The sequence below is a fragment of the Sphaerodactylus townsendi genome, unplaced genomic scaffold (assembly GCF_021028975.2).
Source record: "Sphaerodactylus townsendi isolate TG3544 unplaced genomic scaffold, MPM_Stown_v2.3 scaffold_1620, whole genome shotgun sequence".
Taxonomy (NCBI): Eukaryota; Metazoa; Chordata; class Lepidosauria; order Squamata; family Sphaerodactylidae; genus Sphaerodactylus; species Sphaerodactylus townsendi.
In genome coordinates, this window is record NW_025950201.1 from 1 (window position 1) to 10,171 (window position 10,171).

General features: G+C 48.9%; 1 long non-coding RNA gene across 1 annotated transcript; it reads right to left on the minus strand.

Annotated features, from left to right (window-relative positions):
• Positions 1-1,342: 1,342 nt before the first annotated feature.
• On the minus strand, positions 1,343-8,656 carry LOC125424964. Its single transcript, XR_007243303.1, has 3 exons — positions 8,557-8,656; positions 5,024-5,065; positions 1,343-1,436 (listed from the first exon to the last, which is right to left on the minus strand). It is a non-coding gene; the product is annotated as an uncharacterized LOC125424964 (long non-coding RNA).
• Between the last annotated feature and the right edge of the window lie 1,515 nt (positions 8,657-10,171).

The following is a 10,171-nucleotide window of genomic DNA, read 5'->3' on the forward strand; positions in this document are numbered from 1 at the left end:
TTCATTCATTCATTCATTCATTCATTCATTCATTCATTCATTCATTCTTTCTTTCTTTCTTTCTTTCTTTCTTTCTTTCTTTCTTTCTTTCTTTCTTTCTTTCTTTCTTTCTTTCTTTCTTTCTTAATTTTAGAAGTTGTGTTATGTGTTGCTTTAATCTTTCTGGTAGTTCCCATTTGATTCATACCAAGGTGTGTGAATTGCAAGATGTTGTGTCCAGTTTGAAATGTGATGTATTGCCCCACTGGTGGTCTGCGATTTGGAGTTGGCTGCCTGGTGGGTGGTGGAATACTATCATTCAGTCTTTCATTGGAATTATTGTATGCTTAGTCTTTGGAACTTGTTTTATTCAATGTATTTCTACTCTTGCTTGCAATATGTGTAAGAAGCCTTTTGACTTTCCTCTGCGTAGGAACCAAGCTCTCATGCTACACAAACAGCTCAATCAGTTTGATAGAGTTCCAGGGGAGACAAACGTTCCTCCAAATTATGAGCCGATTCGGTCTTTGCCTTAAATTGTTAGAAATGGGGAGATGTAGGGGTGAGCCAGCGAACACGGCAGAGCGTCAGACAGAGCACAGGAATGCCTGCGCCATCTGTTGCCCTCTGGGCAAGCACCCTCATCGGTCACAAGACCCCCGTGACTCACGGGTCACAAGATGTCCTGGACAAAGGGACAAAAGGTGCGTACCCCCAGGTATGGATTAGGCCCAGACAGGAACGTTTCCTCCCGCACGCACACAGCCCCCATGAGTCATGTATTGTGCAACATTCTCCCGCTCTCCCGCCTTCCCAAAACCCTTAATAAAAGGTGCCAGGGACCCCAGCTCGGCAGAGTAGCCAGATCCACGGATCACGCTATATCGCCACTGGCTTCTCTCCACCGGATGATATCGCTGCGTCTCGCCTATTCCTTGCGTCGCCCGTAACGACTTCATGCGTCCTTGCCTTTTAAGGCGCCCCTGCCCCTTCTGATCATGCCCTCTTCCGCCATCCCCCCTCCTGGCCAGCAATGGCAGCCTTGCCGATCCGCGGCTGCTCTTTGTTCCTGATGGCAGCAGAGGACAGGACTCGCAACAATGAGTTTAAATTGTGGGCAGAAAGGTTCCAGCTGGATATTAGGAAACATTTTTTTACAGTCAGGGTTCTGTAACGGTGGAACCAGCTGCCTAGGGGCGTGGTGATCTCCCCCTCACTGGCAATCTTTATGCAGCGGCTGGGCAAACGCTTGTCTGGGATGCTTCAGGTCGATCCTGCATTGAGCAAGGGGTCGGACTGGAAGGCCTCTTTGGCTCCTTCCAACTTTATGATTCTATGATAGAGTCAAAGCGCGGAAGGGCCACTGGACTGGTGTGTCGACTTCCACTCGAGTTGGAGGGTCCCTTCGGTGACCATTTCAGCTGATCATACACAGCCTGGTTTCCGTGTCTCAACTCCTGGGGAGAAAGTTGAGATCTGTCAGTGGGGATCTCCCAGATCACAGGTGTCAAACTCGCGGCCCTCCAGATGTTATGGACTACAGTTCCCATCATCCCCTGTCAGCATGATGCTGGCAGGGGATGATGGGAACTGTAGTCCATAACATCTGGAGGGCATGATGCCAGCATGATGCTGGCAGGGGATGATGGGAACTGTAGTCCATAACATCTGGAGGGCCGCGAGTTTGACACCTGTGTCCCAGATGAAAGCCATTTGGGGGAATTTTTGCTTTGTTTTTCTGTTCAGGGTTGCTGGACTCCCGTTGGGTTCTGTGGAACACAGTATACTTAAACAACACTTGCCAAACACACAAACATAACAACCTCCACAAAGGCAATTTACTCCAGCAATAATCTTTGATGGTAATATATCTCAGACAAAAAACGTCTTTATACTAACATAAGTAAACACTATACTCCAGCAATAACCTCTTGCAGTAATATATCTCCAACAGACAAAAAGCCTTCTTTATATCCTCGTAAGTAAATACTATACAAGGGGCTAGCTAGCCCCCGGGTTGGGTTAGGCCTCGTGCACTGCTTCTATGGCTCCATCTAAAGACCTTGTCATACATTCATAATGATCCACACGCAAAGGTTAGTTTATCTTTTTTCTCCATGGTGCCTCTCCTGTTTGGGATGATCGGCTTCCGCTAGAATTCTGAATTGTCTTCAAGGTGTTGGTTTAACCACACCCTTGCTACAGCCCCGCACAGCAATGCCCCGCCCCCGGAATGCCCGGCCACGCCCCCGTCGTGCCCCGCACCGCCCCATTGGCGCTACGCCACTGTTTGAATCCCACCACCATGGGAACCTGTTACTAAAATGTTTGGATCCCACCACTGGCTTGTCCATATCATTTCGACCACCCGATGAGTCCATTGTCTATGTCAGTGGTGGCGAACCTATGGCACGCGTGCCAGAGGTGGCACTCAGAGCCCTCTCTGTGGGCACGCGCGCACAGAGTTCGTCATGTGGGGGGAGCGGAAAATCGCCGCCGCCCCCCACACACATATCTAGGCTGGCCTTGCTTCTGAGCAAACCCTCCTAGGGTCCTGATTCACCTGTTCAAAGCATTGCATGGTTGCTTCACCAAGCTTACTCCCAAGTAACGCGTGCCTCAGAGTAAATCGTTTTTTCTAAACTAGAACCTCAGTATTCAGGTTAAATTGCCGTATTGGCACTTTGTGATAAATAAGTGGGTTTTGGGTTGCAGTTTGGGCACTTGATCTCAAAAAGGTTCGCCATCACTGGTCTATGTCATCATCTGATTTTAAGATGGAGGTTGGAGCTGGTTGTTAATTGCGTTTAACTGGTATTTTAAAATGTTGGGGTTTTTTAATCATGATGTAATGTGATTGTTTTATTGGTTGTACACCGCCCAGAGCCCTTTGGGGATGGGGTGGTATATTAAATCTGATATATCAATGAATATATAAATAAATCCCACCACTTATTCTAATTGAGAGGACCCCAATTACTGTAAGAGATTATTGCTGGAGTAGAGGGATTACTTATGTTAGCATAAAGAAGTTTTTTTTTGTCTGTTTGCGATATGTCACTGTGAAAGATTGTTGCTGGAGTAAATGGTCTTTGTGGAGGTTTTTGGAGCCTTAAAGGTACAGAATAGTTTATTGATTACTTTCAGGTGTATCAGCCCTTTTTTCCTTATGGACTTCAGTTGCGGCCCAGAGCTCTCCTGGAACTATAGCTCACCTCCAGAACACAGAACTCTGTTGCCCTGCAGGAAACAGCTGCTTTGAAGAGTGACATAATACCCTGCTGAGATCCCACCCCCCCAAACACCTCCACTGCCCAGATCCATCCCCTAATCTCCAGGAATTTCCCAACCCAGAGTTGGCAACATTAACCCTGCTATCAAGCTTGATGCAGAGGCAGAGCTACCAGGGGGCGGGGCTTGCACATTGCACTGGGCGCACACCTGGGAAGGGGGCGGAAAATTGCCCCAGCCTCCCCGCAGCACCCACACACACACTTACCTTATTGAAACAGTGCAGACTGGAGAAGTAGTCTGTTCCTTTCAGGTTAAAAACGGCCTTATGGGAACGACACTTCCCAGGAGACCTTGCGAGCACCAAGGTCTCATGGGAAGTGTAGTTTCCACCAGGCCGTTTTCAGCCTGAAGGGAACAGGCCGCGTCTCCAGCCTGCACGGCTTCAATAAGGTAAGGGGGGCAGGGGGTGGGGCACGGCATCACGGTTGGGGGTGCGGCTGAAAACACCGAGTGTGCACTGGGCGCAGTATAGCCCAGCTACACCTCTGGGTTGGTGCCGTTCGTGCTGGAAAGCAGAGCACGATTATGAAGGAGAACCAAATACCAGAAAACATTTGAAAATACGGCACAGGCCAAGCCGGTCTTCCCCTGCAAAGCATTGGGGATCATTTACACGACCCCGCTCCTGCCGTCTGATACTCGGAAAAGATTCCAGGGCTCTTTCAGAGTCTCGTACCTTTTCTGAGGATGAAGTCTGAGTTGACTCCTCTTGGTATTTTGCAAGAGCAAGCCCCACAATTCAGTAATGAAAGAGAACACTGTTCATGCTAATTATCTAGTGAGGTCAGAAGTCAGTGACCAGGTAATTGACCCCCAGGGGCGTAACGAGGCAAACTGTAGCCCTGGGCAAAACCTGAGTTGGATGCCCCCTCTTCCATGGGCGGCCACTCCACCACGACCAAATTTTTTTTGCACCAGGACATTGGTGCCTGCAGGGGGTGCATTTTTAGACATATCAGCACCAAAATTTCAGTGTATCATCAGGAGACTGTCCTTATGCTACTCCCCACGTTTGGTGAGGTTTGGTTCAAGGAGTCCAAAGTTATGGACTCCCAAAGGGGGTGCCCCATCCCCCATTGTTTCCAATGGGAGCTAATAGGAGATGGGGGCTACAGTTTTGAGGGTCCATAACTTTGGCCCCCCTGAACCAAACCTCACCAAACTTGGGGGGTAGCATAAGGACAGTCTCCTGATGATATGCTGAAATTTTGGTGCTGATATGTCTAAAAATGCACCCCCTGCAGGCACCAATGTCCTGGTGCAAAAAAAAATTTGGTCGTGGTGGAGTGGCTGCCCATGGGAGGCCTAAAAACTGCACCCTCTGCAGGCCAAAAATGGAAAACCACTAAAAATACCCAAAAATGAACCCTGCATTTTGATGTCCCCCACAAGGTGGTGCCCTGGGCAGCTGCCCACTTTGCCCAGTGGGCATTATGCCCCTGTTGACCCCTATTAGTCAATCAGCCCTGGCATAGCATACATGCTGGACTGCATGTAGGATATAGGTATATATCTTTTGTTCTCTCTCTGCACATGCTCTTGAGTAGAGAAATAGCCATGTGATAGCAAAAAGGTAGCTAGCTAATGTCGCTAGCCAGAACGATATTTTCTTATTTTCTATCAAAGTGTTCCCTTCCCGCATTAGTCTAGCAAAGTTTGGTAACAATAAGCAACTGCCTGTGTCTCTTTATTACTGCAAACTCTGCATTTGTAATAAGAGTGATATAATAATCACAACAATTCCACTCACCTCGTACGTGTTGTTGATCTCTGAAGAACTCTTCGGCATGGCCTGAATCCAGCAAGGAAGACACAGAAGTTCATTTACGCATTACAGATCAGTAGCTTATCTATCTTCCACCTCTGTTTCTTTATTTCAAACTATTTCAGAAACATGCACTAGTATTTATTTCAGATAGAGAGACAGGAATACATTTAAAATGTTCATGAAAAAAAAATAAACCCCTCACAATGCTAATAAAAAAGTAATGGAGATTCAGAAATAAAAATGCAATTCAGGCAAGAAGAGGCAGAGATATAATTTATCTAGTCATCCATTTTTTTTTCTAGTACATTCAAGGAGTTCAGTGCTATATTGTGTTGTTCCTACCTACCTTAGCTACACAACATCCCTTCAAGGTACGTGCAGCAATAGTTACAATGTGTTTGAGGTCACATCTTTATGGGAAACATAAAGGATGAGAGCAGGGGTATACTTGTGCCAAATAGCACCTGGGGCATACCCTGGGCACTGCCCCCCACAACTGTGTCTCACCCCCTTATAACTACACCCAACCCCTGAACTACCAATGGAATTTGGGAGTGGGGGCTTAGTTGCGAAGTGGGGGCAACCCTGGAATCTGCCCCCATGTAACCCTAGGAAGTGGCGCCCAGGGCTCTAACCCCCCTGAGCTCCCTAGTTACGCTACTGCATGAAAGTTGGGGGGGGGTTTCAATCACATGGGGCACACAAAGGAAATGTTATTGTTTATTGTTAAATACAGTGTTTTCCTGACTTCCATTAATGCCTCCCGGTTCTCACTGTAGCTCCTCCCTTCTTCCATTTATGATAAAATTTTGCATCTTGAAATTGCAATCACCACTACAATAGGTCAGAGCCAAGGGCCCCAAACCTTTTGCTCCTATGGGTACATCTGGAGTTTTGACACTGCAATACACAACAGCAAGCAGATGGGAGGTGCATCACGAGCCCTAGGGCTTCGGATGATGTGGGGAAGCAAGAGACTTAGCTCCAAGTTTACATCATTGAACAGGGCCCTTCATTCTCTGTAACACATGCCATGATATGCACAGCGATTGCTGGGAATGGAGTGTTTGAACTGGCTAACTGGCTATCCTATCCTATCCTATCCTATCCTTAACCTTAACCTTATCCCAAACCTAACCCTAACCAGTCCTTCTTAAAATAGATCAGGAACCCCCAACATGGTACTTGTGGGTGGCATGATGCCCACTAGAACACCACATGGCAGTCCAGGGCAGGTCTGCCATAGTTACCTAGTGAATGGGAACTTTGTAAGATTCATAAAATAAACCTTAGATTAAGGTGACCAGATTGTCACCTTTTTAAACCAGGATCGGGGTGGAAGGGCGTTCAAACGTGCGGCCGCAGGAGCGCACTGTCTTTTGGGGCTCTCCCCAGTTTCCCGCCCTGTGAGGGAAATGGAAGCGCCCCAGAAGGCAGTGCGGCAGCGTGGGAGGCTGCCGCACTGCCTTCTGGGGCGCTCCCCTGTTTCCTGCCCTGTCACAAGGCAGGAAAAGGGGAGCGCCCCAGAAGGCAGTGCGGCAGCCTTCCAAAAATCGGGACAGTAAAAAAAAACCCCGTGGGATGCAGGACAAATTAGTTTAAAGCGGGACTGTCCCGCCAAAAGCGGGACGTCTGGTCACCTTGCCTTAGATACCTATGGGAACACCATTTTTTGACCAACATAAAACATACTGGACTGCCAATAATATTGTATGGATTGATAATAGTTCTGTGTGTGTATGTGGGGGGCTATTTATTGACCTTTGAAGAAGGTCCAGTGGGACCTAAACGCGTCAGATCTTTTCGTACCACATTCCAGGATATTTTCTGTACGATCCTAACAGTTGAGGCCTTGCGACTATTTCTGACGTATTTTGGGATATTTCACGTGTTTTTAGATATGTAAATATATTTTCTATTGAGATATTTTAATGTACAGCTTTTTTCTGCTAAGGGTAAAGAGTGGTGCAATAAAATGTATATATTTTAATAGATATCTATTAGACTTCAGAACCCGCGGATCCCCTGGAATTGCAACTCATCTTCAGAAGGCAGAGATCAGATCCTCGGGAGAAAATTGTACTCCAGTGAGGTTCTGTCTTTTCCAGGCTCCATCCCCAAATTTCCATGAGTTTTCCAACCTGGATCTGGAAACCCTCTCCCCCGATCTCCCTTCAGTGCCCAGGAAGGAGTTGGCAACCCTAGTGCCTGCTAATACTTTTCCCGGCACCCACCAAGAGGTTTTTTTTTTTTTTAGAAAAAATGGACTACAACAGGTGAGGTTGTGCAGATTTTAAAAAAAAAATGTTACTTTGGTAGCAACCGCCACCACAGCAGAAGGATTTTTCATAGTGGGTCTGGAAGTAAGCTAGGCAGAGGTGGGATCCAGCAGGTTCTCATAGGTTCCCGAGAGTAGGTTACTAATTATTTGTGTGTGCTGAGAGGGGGTTACTAATTGGTGATTTTGCCACATGATTTTTGCCTTCGTTACGCCTCTCCTCTCAGCAGTAGCGCGCAGAACTTGAAGCAGTCTAGCAGGAGGTGCACCGGCGTGCGTGGCAGCCTGCGCCTGCGTGCATTCGTTTCCCGCCCAAGGACCGGCGCAGCGGCTGCGTCCTTGCCACAGCCCCGCCCAGGAATGCCCGGTCACGCCCCCGGAATGCCACGCCCAGCCCCATTGGCGCTACGCCACAGTTTGAATCCCACCACCATGGGAACCTGTTACTAAAATTTTTGGATCCCACCACTGAAGCTAGGGTAGCCATTTTATGGCTGGCTCATCCTCTTGTAGCAGGCATTTTGTGGCAGCCATTTTGTGGCTGTGCCCACCAAGCTGTGTCAAAATTTCAACAACGCTTGCAGGCTCAAAAGCGTAGGGGACTGTGATCTACGCTGTACATTCACTGGGCTTAGATCTACAACTCTGTTTTGTATAAGAAGACCTCAAAATCTAATTGGAATGAGGTGTCAGTGAGGCAAATGCATTCTGCCAGAAGACTTAGCACTGAGAGCAGCAGTGGCATAGTGGTTACGAGCAGGTGCACTCTAATCTGGGGAACCGGGTTTGATTCCCCGCTCATCCACTTGAGCTGTGGAGGCTTATCTGGGGAATTCAGACTAGCCTGTGCACTCCAACACACGCCAGCTGGGTGACCTTGGGCTAGTCACAGTTCCTCTGTACTCTTTTAGCCCCACCCACATCACAGGGTGTGTGTTGTGGGAAGGTGGGGCAAGGGAAAGGAGATTGTAAGCCCCTTTGAGTCTTCTTACAGGAGAAAAAGGGGGGCATCTTCTCTTCATATGCAACATCCTAGTTAAAATGGTCAGACACTCGTGCAAATCAGCTTACAGATAGGTGTCTTGAGTGGCTAAGCAGCTCAGTTAAATCAAAAGCCGTGTGCTTCCAAAGTCCCACACCAAGGGCACGTACCTCTCTGTTGCAGTGTTTAAATACGCTAAATAAAGAAACTGAGCCTCAGCAGTGAAAAGCTTCCGCCATTCATTCAAGGTCTCACCTGTTCAGAAAGGAGTGTGTTTTCATATACAGGAGAAGTTGGATTCACCTGTTTGGAATTTTCATCCTTCTGACTTGGAGCACCTAAGGATAGGACAGAACATTTGGAAGTCCGTCATAAATATTCACTTGCCCTAGCAGACAAACAATGCTTGTCTTAATAACTAACGAAGGTGGAAAGTGCCATCCAGGTACAGCTGACTTAAGGTGACCCTGTAGGGTTTTCAAGACAAGAGCAGAGGTGGGATCCAGCAGGTTCTCACAGGTTCCCGAGAGTAGGTTACTAATTCTTTGTGTGTGCCGAGAGGGGGTTACTAATGGGTGATTTTGCCGCTTGATTTTGGCCTTAGTTACGCCCCTCCTCTCAGCAGTAGCGCGCAGAACTTGAAGCAGTCTGGCAGGAGGTGCACCGGCGTGCGTGGCAGCCTGCGCCTGCGTGCATTCGTTTCCCGCCCAAGGACCGGTGCAGTGGCTGCGTCCTTGCCACAGCCACAGCCAGGAATGCCCCGCCCCCGGAATGCATGGCTTCGCCTCCTTCACACCCCGCCCAGCCCCATTGGCGCTACGCCACAGTTTGAATCTCACCCCCATGGGAACCTGTTACTAAAATTTTTGGATCCCACCACTGGGCAAGAGGTATTCAGAGCGTGTCTGCCATTGCCTACCTTTACGCAGAAACCCTGGGCTTCCTTGGTGGTCTCCCAACCAAGTACTAATCAGGGCCAACCCTGCTTAGCTTCCAAGATCTAGTGAGATTGGGCTAGCCTGGGCCATCCAGATCAGTGTTACACTCAGTGGTGAAGCTATAAGGGGGAAAGGGGGTGCGCCGTACACTGGGTGCGCACTGGTGGGGCGGCCTCCACCCCCTTCTCCCCTCGCCAAGCCTGGCCCTGCCCCAATAGCCTGGTCCTTTTTCAGCCATCAGAAAGCTGTTTTCAGCTGACAAAAAAGGTAATGGGGGGTGGGGGCGAGGTCACGGGGGGGGAGCACCCAGGCGACATTTTCTCCCCCTACATTCTTATAGCCCCTGGTTACATTCTTATAAGTTCATTGAAGTCAAAAGTCTAATTCTGCTAAGGATTGCATGGCAGGGCTACCTTTAAAACAAAATTAAATTCTGGCTTTGCAGCAGAAGAAGCACCACAGCGGAAAAGGCAAAAACGAAGTGTAGTAATGCACTGCTGACCCAGCAGCACCGTGGTAGAACGTTGGGACGCCAACGGACCTACGGCCTTGCTGGTTGCACCGCACCCCCACTCCTCATCCCCCCATGAGTCACGGGTCATGAACTGCCTGGCTCAATCACCGGGCGCAGGGACAATGGTCTTGCCCCCAGGTGAGGATTAGGCTCAGACGCTTACGCTCCTCTCCGCACGTAGCCAGATGAGATCATGCATCACATGATGATCTCCCGACCTCCCGCTCTCCCGGAACTCCCCCCCGGTCCTCCCTCCCACACGCCCCCAATAGGATAACAATAAAAGGTGCCAGGAACCGGCAGACGGGAGACTCGCTAGGAACACGGACCTCCGGTCTCCCGCTGCTGGCGATCTCCACCAGATGTTATCTCCGCGTCTCGTCTCGTTCTTACGCTGACCGCGTGGGTCGACTACAAG